Source organism: Lissotriton vulgaris, chromosome 4_1 (genome assembly GCF_964263255.1).
Source record: "Lissotriton vulgaris chromosome 4_1, aLisVul1.2, whole genome shotgun sequence".
Classification (NCBI taxonomy): domain Eukaryota; kingdom Metazoa; phylum Chordata; class Amphibia; order Caudata; family Salamandridae; genus Lissotriton; species Lissotriton vulgaris.
Window position 1 is genome coordinate 1,716,058,819 of NC_141691.1, and position 13,789 is coordinate 1,716,072,607.

Below are 13,789 nucleotides of genomic sequence, written 5' to 3' on the forward strand. Positions count from 1 at the left end.
CATCACTCGAATTATTGAGATTTTACAGACTTGGGCATATGACAACAAAATTGCTCTGGTTACAGATATCTTACGAACTCTGGGCTCTGACAGAAGGTTATCTCAACAGTTCTCATACGCTCATGAGACAGCCAAAAAACACATCACAATTTTTTATCAGTAATTTCATCAATGGTGTCAATTAACATCTCCTGGGTGGTGTAATACGTGACGTCAAAAGCAGTGCATGACGGAGGTGCAAGTTATAGTGAGTTTATTTCTCTATAACTAGCGAATTTCAAGGGTTTTTAGGTTTTCTAACCAGAACTGCATTTTAGCGGTGGTTTTTGGAGTGCAGTGCTGGAGTTTGTTAAGCACTTATTACCAAACCTAATTATAACTTCATTTTAAGCTTTGTTTTTTCAGTGAAATTCTACGTTGTTTAGCATAAGTTAAGATAATTTTACCAAACCCAATTTCAAGGTCACCTTAACCTGTTTTTTATTTTTTTATATTCATTTTCTAAATAGATTTGTTTTGGACTTCACCTTTGTTTTTAACTAATGTCTGCCTAGACCTTGCACCCAACCCTCTGTGGGTGGCCACCACTCTGCGAGCAGCCAACCCCAGCTGGGCTTGGCCCCCAACAGGACTACAGTAATTCCACAAAACCATATAGGGCGGCTTACTGGGTTCTGCTATAGTACATTTAATCCTGCAAATAAATATATATATTTTATTTTTTAACAAAAGTGGTGTCTCCTTTGGGCACCCTACTCCTTAAACTAAGCAGAGGTGTGGCAGAACCCCAGAGTCCTATATTGATGCCAGCCAATCTTGCTTCAGTACCATGAATCCTTTACCAGACCTGTGGTACCAAATGGCGGATGGTAGAAAACGTTCTTAGGGGCGATTATGTTTTTTTATCTTGGATTTGGCAACGATCCACTGTACCAGTACAGCCGATCCTCCATGAAATAATGGCCCAGATAACTATAACTTTTTCTCAAGGTTAACCCTTTCATGCCCACCCAAACAACTTTTTAAACACTACTTTCTTACAAAATATCAAACACAATCACCACAAATTAATAAAGAGCACGCTTTCTGAGTAAAGTCCTAGCTTCATGCCAAATTTGGATTGACTCCATTATCTCATTTTTGTCTGTATCGATATGCAAACTTCCGTGGGGGATTAAAATAGGAAATCACATTTTAGGACCACCCCTTCCATTATCTTGGCCTGTTTGACAGATCTGTGCAAAACTTACTGTGAAGGGAACAACATGTTCTTTTGTAATGCTTGAGGATATATTAAGAAAAAAAGAAATAAAGTTAATTTAAAAATATTTGAATATAAATATGTAATTTACTATTAAAAAAAGAATAACTTTAGAAAAGGTTGCATATATTACACAGTAGTCGTGGTCACAGTTAGTTATGGTTCAGCCACACCTTCCTTTGTAAAGCCTTTTTTAGTGTGTCTATAACTGTTGGTTTAGTGCATGGATTTGCACCAAATTTTGCAGTCACTTGGGGTAGTCAACTAAAGGTTGGTATACAAACTTTTGTGCAGTTCCATGCAAGGCACAAAAAAAAAAACTTAAGAGGGGATCGAAAAAGATGTGATTTCCTTGTTAGTTCTCATAGGTAATATTTATTGTGTCTAGAGTCCAAACCGCTGAACGGATTTAAGCCACATTTGGCAAGAAATTGTGGGGCATATTATTAAGGGATTTATCTCCGCTTTTTTGGCTTTAAAAGCCAAGAAAGCGGAGATAAAATTATCTCCCTATTACCTAGCTGTCGCTAACACCAATTAGCGACAGCTAGTAGGAGATAGCGACCATCTTGGGCCCCGCTTTGCATGTCAGACAAATTTATCACTGATGACATACAAAGTGGGCGTGCCAAGATGTTAGCGACTGGAAACAGTCGCTAACATCGCTATCTCCTATTGCCAACTTTTGGAGATATTCGCGCTAAGCGCGAATATCTCCAAAAGCTAACACCTGCCCAGGAGCAGTTCTTAGCCATGTTATCCAATGGGAGGTGGATAACATGGCTAAAAGCATTAGCTCGGTAATGCCTGAATATCGCTGATTTTTCAGCGATATTCATGCATTATTGCCGATTTTTATCGCATTTGCGATAAACCTTGGTAATACCAAGGTTTATCTGCGATAAAAATCGCCGCAGCTCGGCGATAATTTTTTATCGCTAGCCAAGCAATAGCGATAATTATCGCTATTGCTTGGTAATATGCCCGTAGATCTTTAATGAAAAAAGCGTTCTTTCATTGAATTGGTGCAAATACGTTGCATAGAGTTTGAGATATAGGTATTTAAAATGGTGCTGAGTGGAATTGAAAGGGTTAACACTTTTGTGTCTCTTGGCCATTTAGTCTGCTACTGTTCAGAGACTAAATTTGTGGCCATTTGGGGACTTACATTTGAAAAAATAAAGTCCTTCATTGGATGAAACAGCCTTTTGTCCCTTGATGCTTTTTTGGGATTGCAGAACAAAGTCTGGTCTGCAGACCCAAAAAGCTCCAATTAGCTGAACACAAGAGAAACTTTTTTCTTACAGTAGTGATTTGACATGACATGTAACCTCATATGTAAGATTATTTACAACATTTGTAATGCCGTCTGTGTAAGGTCATAAGAGCTGGTCTATAAATTATAGTTTGCATGGATGTTATGGCCGAGACCTTCATGGACCACCAACATAGTGCAGCGTTCTCCTTCTAATTGACAATTCACTCTGCACGCAAGGTCCATATAAATGGTAGATCTTTCTCATTGAGTATGTCTATGAGTGGCTTAAGAGCTTTCAGTTTCTCCAAGTTAGTCTGCATTGAATCCTAATGCTGAATGATCCTATTACCTCCAAATGGAAGTGGGACATTTTCCTTGATTCTCACAATATTGCTTCATTTTTGGGGTACAATGGCATTTTGACTACAACGTTAAATTCTTTCCTTCTGGAACCCACTCTGTGCTCTCAAATCCGAGTGCTTTGTCTTTTTAAGTGACAGTGCCTGCCTAAACAGGGATTGTGCACAGTTACAGATATTCCCTACATTCTGCCTTCTCCGTGGCATGCAGATTCTAATATTTCCCTCTAAAGCTTAGTATTGTCTCTCCTACACCAACATGTCCATTGTGCCTTACTACTTTACCATAGTTTTGTGTTTCTCGCTTGAATCAGTGACTCCTTTTTAAGGTCTCGTCTAGACAGTGCATTGCTGTCTCGAAGAGACATGTTATTTACTGTTAGTGGCATTGGAGGCCCCCCATTACCTACTTACTTACTTTCGATTGCTTGTTTAGTGCTGGTCAGCTCTGCTGTCATCACATCCCTCTTCTTGCGTGTGACCGTCCTCTAGAGCATGGCCCAAGTGCTTGTGTCCATCACTGCTCACGATTCTGGAAGCTATTTTTTCCTTTTTGTTCAGCAACTCTACAGAGTGCATCTTTTGTAGCTAGCTCTGTCGTCTGCTACATCCCACCCCCCATTGTCGGTCTCCGCTTGTTACATTATACAAGGACACATTGGTGATATGGAGGCATGGGAAGATTAGGTAACTTTTATTTTTGTTACAGTTTTTATATAGCGCAAATTCAAGCCCACGATATTGTGGTGCTTTACATGAGCACCAGTTACATCACGCAATGACACATTCTCACTGGGTGTTTAGCACTTCAGCTGGGTGGGGTTTCTGCTTCATACCCTTGTATCCTGATTTTAGACGTCCAGGGGCTTAGCCAAGCGTGGACTTGGGGGCAGCTGAAAAGGGCTGTCTTCATCCTACAGGCATCAAGGATGGGATTAATTTTGAGACGTTTCTATTGATATTGATAATAATATGTTATTGCTGTTTATCCACATATATATTTTGGTGAGCAGAAAACAAGGTTGCTTATCCTGTATTCCACATTATTTTGATTAAGGAGATGACTTGTGCATCATCAATAGTTTGGATTAGGTATATAGACGATGTGTTCCTTATATGGAAAGGTAACATCGATCTCCTTAAACAATTCCATAAATGGATTAATAACATCAATCCACACTTACAGTTCACCCTTGACTACAACACCAAAGAAATGAATTTCTTAGACATTACTGTCAAGGTGGATAATGACAATAATGTAATATTCTCCCGGTATATCTTTATTTGCAATTCCAGTACCCTATTTTTTATCAAATGATCAACTCTTTGTTTCTAAATAAAATAACAAACTTTTTTTGACTTCAATATACCTGGTTGTTGTATCATTACATATAATAACATAACTTTATAATGTTAGTGTGGTAACATTATTCATTCAAAACGATCATTCATTTTTTCAGCCATCATTTATGAATAGTGCGAGTTTTATAATTAAGTTAAGTCCCGCACCAGCTGATCTCTCATAATAGAAACAAAATCCCTTGCTGGCCCAACTTACTAATTACATCATCAATAGTGGCAGCCGTGTGGGAGGCCCAGCCTTCCATGGGAGTCCGGAGGATGTTAGTGCTACGAGCTGCTACCTGCACCCACAAAGCGCTGTACATAATCTGAGCACCTCGTGCTCTGAAGTTTCTCACAGCTCCATTGGGTCCTTCATGGAACTTTTACAAACTGTTCTGCAGTGACTTTACCTTGGTGCAAGACTACTTTGAATTTTCCAAATGAAACTGATATCTCCCTTGTTCTACCATCCCTCCTGTCCGTTAGGGATCTAGTTGCCTCTGGTAGGGTCTAGGGGTGATGTAGTTGAAAGTGGGGCACTAATGCAAATATGCGTTGCAGGCGTACAGTCAGGAGTAAGTGAATAACAAAGGAGATGTGGTGATAGCATGTTATCCATTTCATTGAGCCCTGAATCTTTGATTGGTGGCTTGCAGCACTCCTCATAGCGCTAGACACTGTTCGTTTCCAGATTGCAGTTAACAATCTTGCTTTCATAATCCTCCCTTTAAATATTGACCTAACCTCACTATCCTCACAGCACCGTAGGCATCTAAAAAATACACAGATGCCAATGATCTGCAGGAAATTAATTTCTGTGCTCAGAGAAGTGTGTGCATGGAGGAGGTCAAGGTGCATGTGGTAGAAGATATTCTTGGCCAGCAGAGAAATGCATCTATGTTATCATCCATCTATCATTCTCTGGCAGCCGCTTACTTGATGTTAGAGCAAAGAACTCATTGTGAATAAGAATGTATATTACCTTTGTTACTTTACTCATTGTAATCATGTGTTATAAGAAATGGTAGCATTAGTATTATAATAATGGGACTTTTGATAAGATTTACAATAGTTTAAAATTCACATCACAAAGAGTTTGTTTTCCATATTACAGGGTGTTATGAAGAGATTAGCAGTACAGAAGGTGGGGTCTTGAAGCAAGAGTGTCCATTAGATCTGTAATTCTTCAAATGGCAGGGACACAATAGTAGCGTCCTCCCCAGCCCGCAAATGAAATAAGTTTCACAGGGAGCTCTGGAATATTTGAATTTGAATTTAAAAATACTTATAGAGCGCACGTACACTGAATCAGTTTCATGGCGCTGGTGAGGTCACTGAGTGAGAGCAAGAAAAGAGCTAGGTGCCAAAGGCCTGCTGGAATAGTAGCGTTTTTAGTGACCTCCGAAGCTCCATATAGGAGGAGGAGAGTCTTAAAGGTAGGGGGAGGTCATTCCAAAAGGTGGGTGCAAGTACAGCAAACTTCTGCCCCCCTGCCCGTTTCTTTTTAAAACGGGGCGTAGTTAGTAAGGCCAGGCTAGAGGAGCGAAGGTCCCTAGAGGGAACATAAGGAGAGATTGCCGAGTTGATAAAGGCAGGGGCAGTGCCCGCTCTTGCTTGAAAAGTCAGACACCCTAACTTGAACCTGGCTCGTTGTTTTATAGGGAGCCAGTGTAGGCTCCTGAGCAGTGGGGTCGAATGATGGGACCTGGATAAGCCAAAAACCAGGCGGGCAGCCTGGTTCTGTACCAACTGCAGGCGCTGCAGAGCATAAGCAGGAGCTCCATTATAGATGATGTTGCCATAGTCAATCTTTGACAGGACCATGGCCATTAGGATCAGCTTTAGTGCAGAGGTGGAGAAAAATCTGGCAACTTTCCGAATAACTCGTAGTGTAAAGAAACAGGAAGAAACCACCGAGTTGATATGTGAATGGAGAGTTAATTGATTATTAAGCATGATCCCGAGTGTTTTAACTGAACAAGAAGGCAGAGGAGGGGACCCAAGTGAAAGGGGCCAAAAGGAGGGGGACCAGGGGTTGGCAGCACCGCCCGTCGCCACAAGTTCTGTTTTATCCGGATTAAGTTTTAACTGATTGATGTTCATCCAGTCTCGGATAAATAGCATGACGGACTGCAAACTGCCAACTCCTGAAGGGGAAGAAAGGTCAAAAATGAGTTGTAGATCGTCTGCATAATTATATACAGTGACCTCCATATTCTGTAAAGCAAACACCAGTGGAAAGACATAAAGATTAAATAATAGAGGGGAGAGAGCAGACCCCTGGGGGACACCACAGTTGACATTACGCAGAGGAGCCGAGAAGGTGCCTAGATGAACTGTCTGAGTGCGGTCCGTCAGGGAAGACTCGACCCAAGCTAATGCCAACCCCCCTATCCCCGCCGCCCTGACACGTGATAACAGAATGTCATGATCCACAGTGTCAAAGGCGGCGGATAAGTCTAATAGGACCAGTATCTTGGGGGTGTTGGCGTCGAGTCCCTCCCTAAGTTGGTCCATGACCGAGATCACCACCTTCTCGGTTGAATGTCGTGGTCGGAAACCAGCTTGACATGGGGCCAGGTAATTGCTGTCCTCAATAAAGGAGCTCAGCACCTGAGAAACATGCGCCTCAGCCACCTTTCCCAAGTAGGGGAGCAGGGATATGGGACGGTAGTTAGCTGGGGAAGAAGGGTCAGCCCCGGGCTTCTTTAAAATGGGGATGATGGTGGCAGATTTAAATGCAGTGGGGACTAGGCCTTTAGAGAAGGTGTCATTTAAGACAGTGAGGGCGGGGGCAGGACAGGCCAAGAACACCTGGGCCAGAATGCGGGCCGGACACGTGTCAGAAGGAGATCCAGATTTTACACGCTTAAGGAGCGGGGAAAGGGACTCACTAGTTAGCTCCGGAATGTGAGTGAGGCACTGGGTGTTCTGTGGCGAGGAACAATCTAAAGAAGGGTTTGATGGGGGAGGAATGTGTGCTTTTATTTATGCAACTTTGTCAATAAAAAACTCATTCAATGAGTTGCACAATGACTGGGAGGGTATGATCATAGGTGAAGGCCTGTCTGATAGAGCTAACTCGTGGACAGTTGCAAAAGTTTCACGAGGCTGGCATTCTGCTGCCAGTATGCGTTGTGAGAAGTAATCTTTCTTGGCCTCTTGGATGGCTTTTTTATACTCTGAAAGTAAGGTGGTATAGTTAATTTTACTGGCAGGGCAGTATTTCGACCTCCAAGCCCGTTCTACTTGACGGACCGTTAGTTTAAGTGCTTTCAGAGCAGGAGTAAACCACTTGTTAGCATGGTGATGGTGGTTGATGGTAACCTTCTTCAAAGGGGCCTTTTCATCACGAAGATGGATTAGCCAACTGTCCAAAGTGGCCAGCTGAAGTTGAGGAGGTGTATCAGTGAGATCAGGGCAGGTGGCAGTTAAGGAATCGCAGAACGCAGGAATATCAAAACGATTCCAACTTCTAGCCCAAAGGGTTTTAGAAACACGAGGGGCATTTCGCAGGCGCAGGTCCAGGGAAAAAGACAGTAAATGATGGTCGGACCATACGCAGGGAGCGATGGACAGGTTGGTGGTGGGTAGGTTAAGGGTCCATATTTGGTCTAGAGTGTGGCCCCGGGTATGTGTAGGGGCACGGACATGTTGAATAAAATTTAAGCTTGATAGCAATGAGGTAAAATCCTTAGAAGTGAGGTCTTCTGCGGGATCACTGGGCCAAAAATTAAAATCGCCAAGCACAAGTACAGTAGCGTTATTGACCACTAGAGGGGCCAGCAGCTCCTGGAAAGCAAGAATAAACTGGGAAGGGGTTTGGGGAGGGCGGTATACCAACACACAGGTTACGGGGGATTTGGGTAAGACAGAGCGTGCAACCAAGCAGTCCGCTGCAGGCAAAGGGGGGGATGCCAGTATTTGAAACCGGAGGTTGTCACGGAAAATTAAGGCAACCCCACCACCAGTTTTGCCATCAGGTCGGTCAGCTCGTAGAATGGAATAAGAAGGAGGAAGGGCCACCAAGACACTGGGTTGGGAATCAGGATGATACCATCTCTCGGTTAAACACAGTATGTCGGGGCTGTCGCTGTAAAGGAGGTTGAAGATCTCCTGCTGATGCGCAACTGCTGATCTAGTATTTAATAAGGTGATGAAGGTGCCCGGGTGCGGGGGATTGCTGGGGGGTGAGGGCAGGGGGTTAATAGCCTCCAGTGAGGGTGGGGGTCGGGCAATGCCTAGGGCCAAGATGTGGGAGGCGGTTATTGGGTCTATGGGGTGGTTCTTACGTAAGGATAACAAGTACCTGGGTGTGTATTGCAGGGAGGATCGGGCATGGTGACAGGCCCCGGGTCCCGTGCGGTCACGGACGGGCACAGACGGGCTTTCCTTACGTCTTTATTCTTCAACATACAACTATACACTGCATGCATTGTGTCAAAACGTTTATGACAACATCTATACACCTCCCAGCAGATTACATAATTCCTGTTTAAAGTCCGCCCGAACTGCAAGGGTCCAAGTGTGCATAATCTCAAGACAACTACACCCCCCCCCCTTTGTTAAATAAAAAGTGCAGATAGCGGTAGCATCATAGTTCCTCAATGAGTCGCTGAGGTGCTCGCACTGGTCGGCCAGATCAGGTGGTATGAAAAAGTTGAGGGGGACCTTGGTCAGGCACCTAAGGCATCGGTTCAGATGCTTGATCTGGACAAGTAGATGGGGGGTCAGGAGCTGATGAATACTGAGGTAGATCTTTAAAGTGTGATGAATCCCATGTAGTGGATTTTCCAGTAGGATGCGCTGTCTCCATGTGTCCTTTGCACATTACAACCCTCAAAGAGTCAGCAACAGAGTGTTCGTTTTTTGCTTCCTTTTCTGTTTGACCAGTACCTAGTCCCCTTTTCTGAAGACTGTTTCATGATCAGCCTATGTTTTCATCTTGCACTTTCGAGAAGTGTTTATGACACGAACATCATCGACATTCATCGATCTGTCCGATTCCCATTGTGGTAGTTTAGTTCTGATGGCTCTTCCAAATAGCAAGGTGGCAGGACTCTCATCAGTTGTGGAGTGAGGAGGTGATCAATAGGCATAAAGGGCTGGACACATGTCTTGGTTAAGATCGATTTCCTCTATCAATGCTTGCTGAATTACCTTCTTGAGGGTGCCCAAGAATCGTTCAACAACACCATTGGCTTGGGGCCAGAGAGGTGTACTCTTTTGATGCTTACCTTTGAGGCGAACAAGAAACTCCTTGAATTCTTTGCTATTGAAACGTGAGCCATTGTCAGATTTGTCATAATTGTTTTATTTGACAAAGTTGACTACATAATAAATTAAAATGTTACTGGGGTGGGGATTTGTTTATTTGTTTTTAATTATAGTTTAAACATTATTAATTAACTTAATCTATTTAAATTACTTTATTATTTGATGCACTTTGATTTAAAGAGATAGTGAGCTATAACAAATGATTTAATTAGGTCTAGGTTAAAATGTTATATTTAGAATTAATATACATTTATATTTTGGATTAAACTATGGTTAATTCCTGTTTCAAAAATAATAATCAAACAACAATGTTCTCTATACTTTCCCATAGGGAGATCTCATCCACAGGGCTGGAGATCTCTACCTATGTGAGCAAAGTTACTGCTAGTAACTTTACATTAATAAATCCTGTTCTAGGAGGCTCAACTCGGTGATTTAAGGGAGTGGAGACATTTAGGAAGGGAGTGGAGACACTTAGGTTTATACCTAAGTGTAGATCTACACTTGAAAATGGTGAATAGCAAAAATGTATAGAGTTACACCTAGATGCATAAGTAAATATATGTGTGAGTAAATACACCCATGTATAATTTACCTTTGTCGCTAGGCCGCTATATACTAAGCTGTGCTGAATGAAATATGCTATTTCTTGTTATCTAGTCATGGTTGGGGAGAGACATGACACATGAGAGATGAGGAATTGAGTGGGTCATGATGCTGCTCCCTCACTCTAAAACGGCAATAAAAAGCAAATTACTCAAGAACTAAATCACAGTGTGCAATAAGCTTAAGGATCATTAATTAGGCCTTGTGACTGTGGACATCGTTTTTTAGATCGAAGCCTACCAGACTGCACAGATGCCTCATTTGCTAAAGACATCTTGAGGACATTCAAAAAGCTTTCCTGGGAATGTATTCAGCCTGTGTGCTTACCACTGACTTTGCGGTTTGTAACTTACATTTTTCTGGCTTTCTATTTGCTAGCGTTATTTGTTTTAAGCTGTTAAGGGTGAGTTTGTCTCTCTCAAGGAGCAAAGCCTTTTCACACTACCTCTCCTAGTACTCTTCTAAGTGTGCTCCTTTCTAAAACAAGCCTGTAAATGTTGTTATTATCTTTGCACATTTGCTGTGAATTCAAAGACAGATGTCAGGCTCTGCCTTACTAGGGGCCTTGGTGTATAAATGTCTTTCTCTGACTTCAAAGTGAAAGAATTTATGTGACAGTCTTGCTGGATACTGGGGGTAGATAAGTTTTACAACATTACTCCACTTCACGCCACTGCACTTTGCACCTTTGCGCCTCTGCACTCTACTCCACTTTGTACCACTCCACTCGTCACCACTGCACTCTACACCACTCCAGTCTAGGCCACTTCTATCTACTCTGCACAATTCCACTCTACGCCACTCAGTTCCACTACACTCTACAACACTGCACTCTACTCCATTACACTCTATGTCAATACACTATTTGTCAATGCACTTTACTCTGTAAACTCAACACTATGCTCCTACAACCTATGCCATTCCACTGTACACCTCTCTACTCTGAACCACTACACGCTATACCATTGCACTCCACACCATTACACTCTACACCACTGCTCTCTACTCTGCACCAATACACTTTACACCAGTTTACTCTGCTCTGAAACAACCTACCCTATGCGACTCCAGACCCATCTGCGCCAGGCCAATCTATGCCAATACACTCTGCCCCACTTTACTCTAAACCACTGCACTCTACACTACTGCACTCTACGCCTCTGAACTCAACGACAATGTACTCTACACAACAGCACTCTATACAACTGCACTGTACACCACTACACTCTACTCTGCACCACTGTATTCTATGCCACTCTACGTCAAAGCACTCTACACAACTGCACTCTACACTGCAACACTGCACTCTCTGCCACGGAACTCTATGCCACTCTATTCTGCACTAATGCACTCTATGCTAATACACTCTGCGCCACTCTATGCTGCATCACTCCACTCTACACCACTGCACTGTACATAACTCCAATCTATTTGCACTACTCTACACCACTCCACTCTCTGCCACTTTACTATACGGTACTTGACTCTACATTGCTGCACGCTATGACCCTGGCCACTATGCCACTCTGCTCTGCACCACTACAATCTCTATCACTCCACTCAACAATGCACCACCTAATCTACGCCACTGCATTCTATGACACTGCATTGTGTGCCACTGAATTGTAGACCCTTGGAACTCCAGGACCGGGGTCCAAATGTCAATACACAAAACAGTGGTCCTGGTTCAAATATGACTCATGTGCTATGTCAAGTGTCTATCACATCAAAATAACACTCACCGCAAAGTCATTTAACCATACGTCAAATCACATTAATATATATAAATTAAACCAAGTAAATGTTTTGTATGCATTTATTTATGCATAATCCATATTGACGCAATCTTATTTTTGCGAGCTTGTAGCTTGTATCAAATATAGTGAATGACACATAAATATTAGAATGCAATTATATAATCATTACATTTCAATGTGCTCTCAGAAGAAAGGGAAGGGAAAGTGTGCAGGTTGTGAGGGACCGGGTAAAGGTGGTGTGACTGGTTAGGAACATCACGTTAAAATCAAGATGCCTTTACAATCAATATGTACAAGGTTCCAAAAATGCATCTAACATAGGTTTAAACTAATCAATTTCTTTATATCCTATGATGTGCTTGAGTGTCGTAGTCTACGTTTCGACCCCCAAAATACGCTGAAAGGGTGATTGCTGCCTCATGTTGGGGTCTTCATCAGGACTGTGTGATATGAGAGCCTACGAAAATATTAAGGGAATCAATGACCTGTTATAGACTGGTGAGTGTGCTAAGTATTGTAGGTATTAGGTAAAGGAAAATTATTTACATACATCGAAGAGACGGTAGATATCTGTGCCGTCTAGGGATGGGCCCGGTAGTGCTCCTTGAAAGTCTGTTGAAAGATTAATGGAGACTGGAATTCAGTCGCTAGCTAGACAAAGCTGCTAGATACAGAAAGCTCATGGCTGAAAGGGGAACTTACTTGGAAACTGCTCCTTACAGGTATAGTTAAGTTTCTCCAGGCTTACGTCCTGTTGTTCATAGTTCTTGAACGCGCTGTGTGGGAAAGATATTCAATAATGAATAACCACACGGATGGCTAACTGTGGTGTATTCATGGAAAGGACAATTCACTACCGAAATAATGCGCTCTGGGGCGCTAGATCTTGTAATATCAAATTGAGCAAATTACTGTCAGAGTAATCACAAAAAATCTGTGAACACTGTGCGCTTTAACGCGCTGAGCAGTAGTGCAAAATAGATTCAAGGGACTTAGGATGGAATCATTATTTAGCGCAGACACAACCCATATCCAAAATGCACCGTCTTGTGTTGGAATTATTAAAAACAACAAGGTCGCGTTAGAGATATGAGCTTATAGTTGAGGCATTTCGCGAGTGGGAGGCCGATCGCTATGTTGTCAGGACATGGAAGGAAGACTTACTTCGAGCGTGCTTTATGATGTCCGACCTCTGGGGTTCTGGGCTGGAACTAAACGACTCGCGGTGCAGCCGCTGAGTACTTGTCAGGTTGGGGGCTCGCCTGCAAAGGGCCAATCACTTTTGAGATAGGGCTTAAAGCGCTGTGCTCTTCTAACGCGTCCTGCGTGGGGAAGGGAATATCTACAAAGGTCGTCATGTTGAGCGACTGTGGGAATGTCTGCAAAGTGCCTCTATCTTGGAGATTGGTGATACAAACCGGTAACTGCCAACATTGTTCAGATTGAGGTTAGACAAATCACAAATAGATGCAATCTGAATACAATCAATTAAACAACAAATAATGCATTCTTAGGAGATAAAAAACAATTGTTATATAAATCATCAACGGTCACAGATTAAACTTGTGATTATTATTGGATGGAGTGAAAAAACAATATAGATATCTCTCCTATCGTTAGATAGTCTAAACTATTATTGGTGTTGACAGTTATCACTACGTGTTATCTGAGTGTTATCAGAGACTAGTCTGATTTGAATTGTGATTGTTTGGTCATGATGCTGGCAGTCATTTAAAGAATCGATCAGTTTGAAAAACAGGCATTTAGAGATTCTAGCCATTGGGTCAAAGTTGGAGTATGTTCAATTGAGCCCGTAGTTGCTGTTTATTCAGGATATCTAACCGCCAGTTTGAAAGGCGGTCATTCCGGGTTTAATCCGGCCATTTGGGCAAAGTTGGCATCCATTTCATTTAGCCCGTGGCTGATG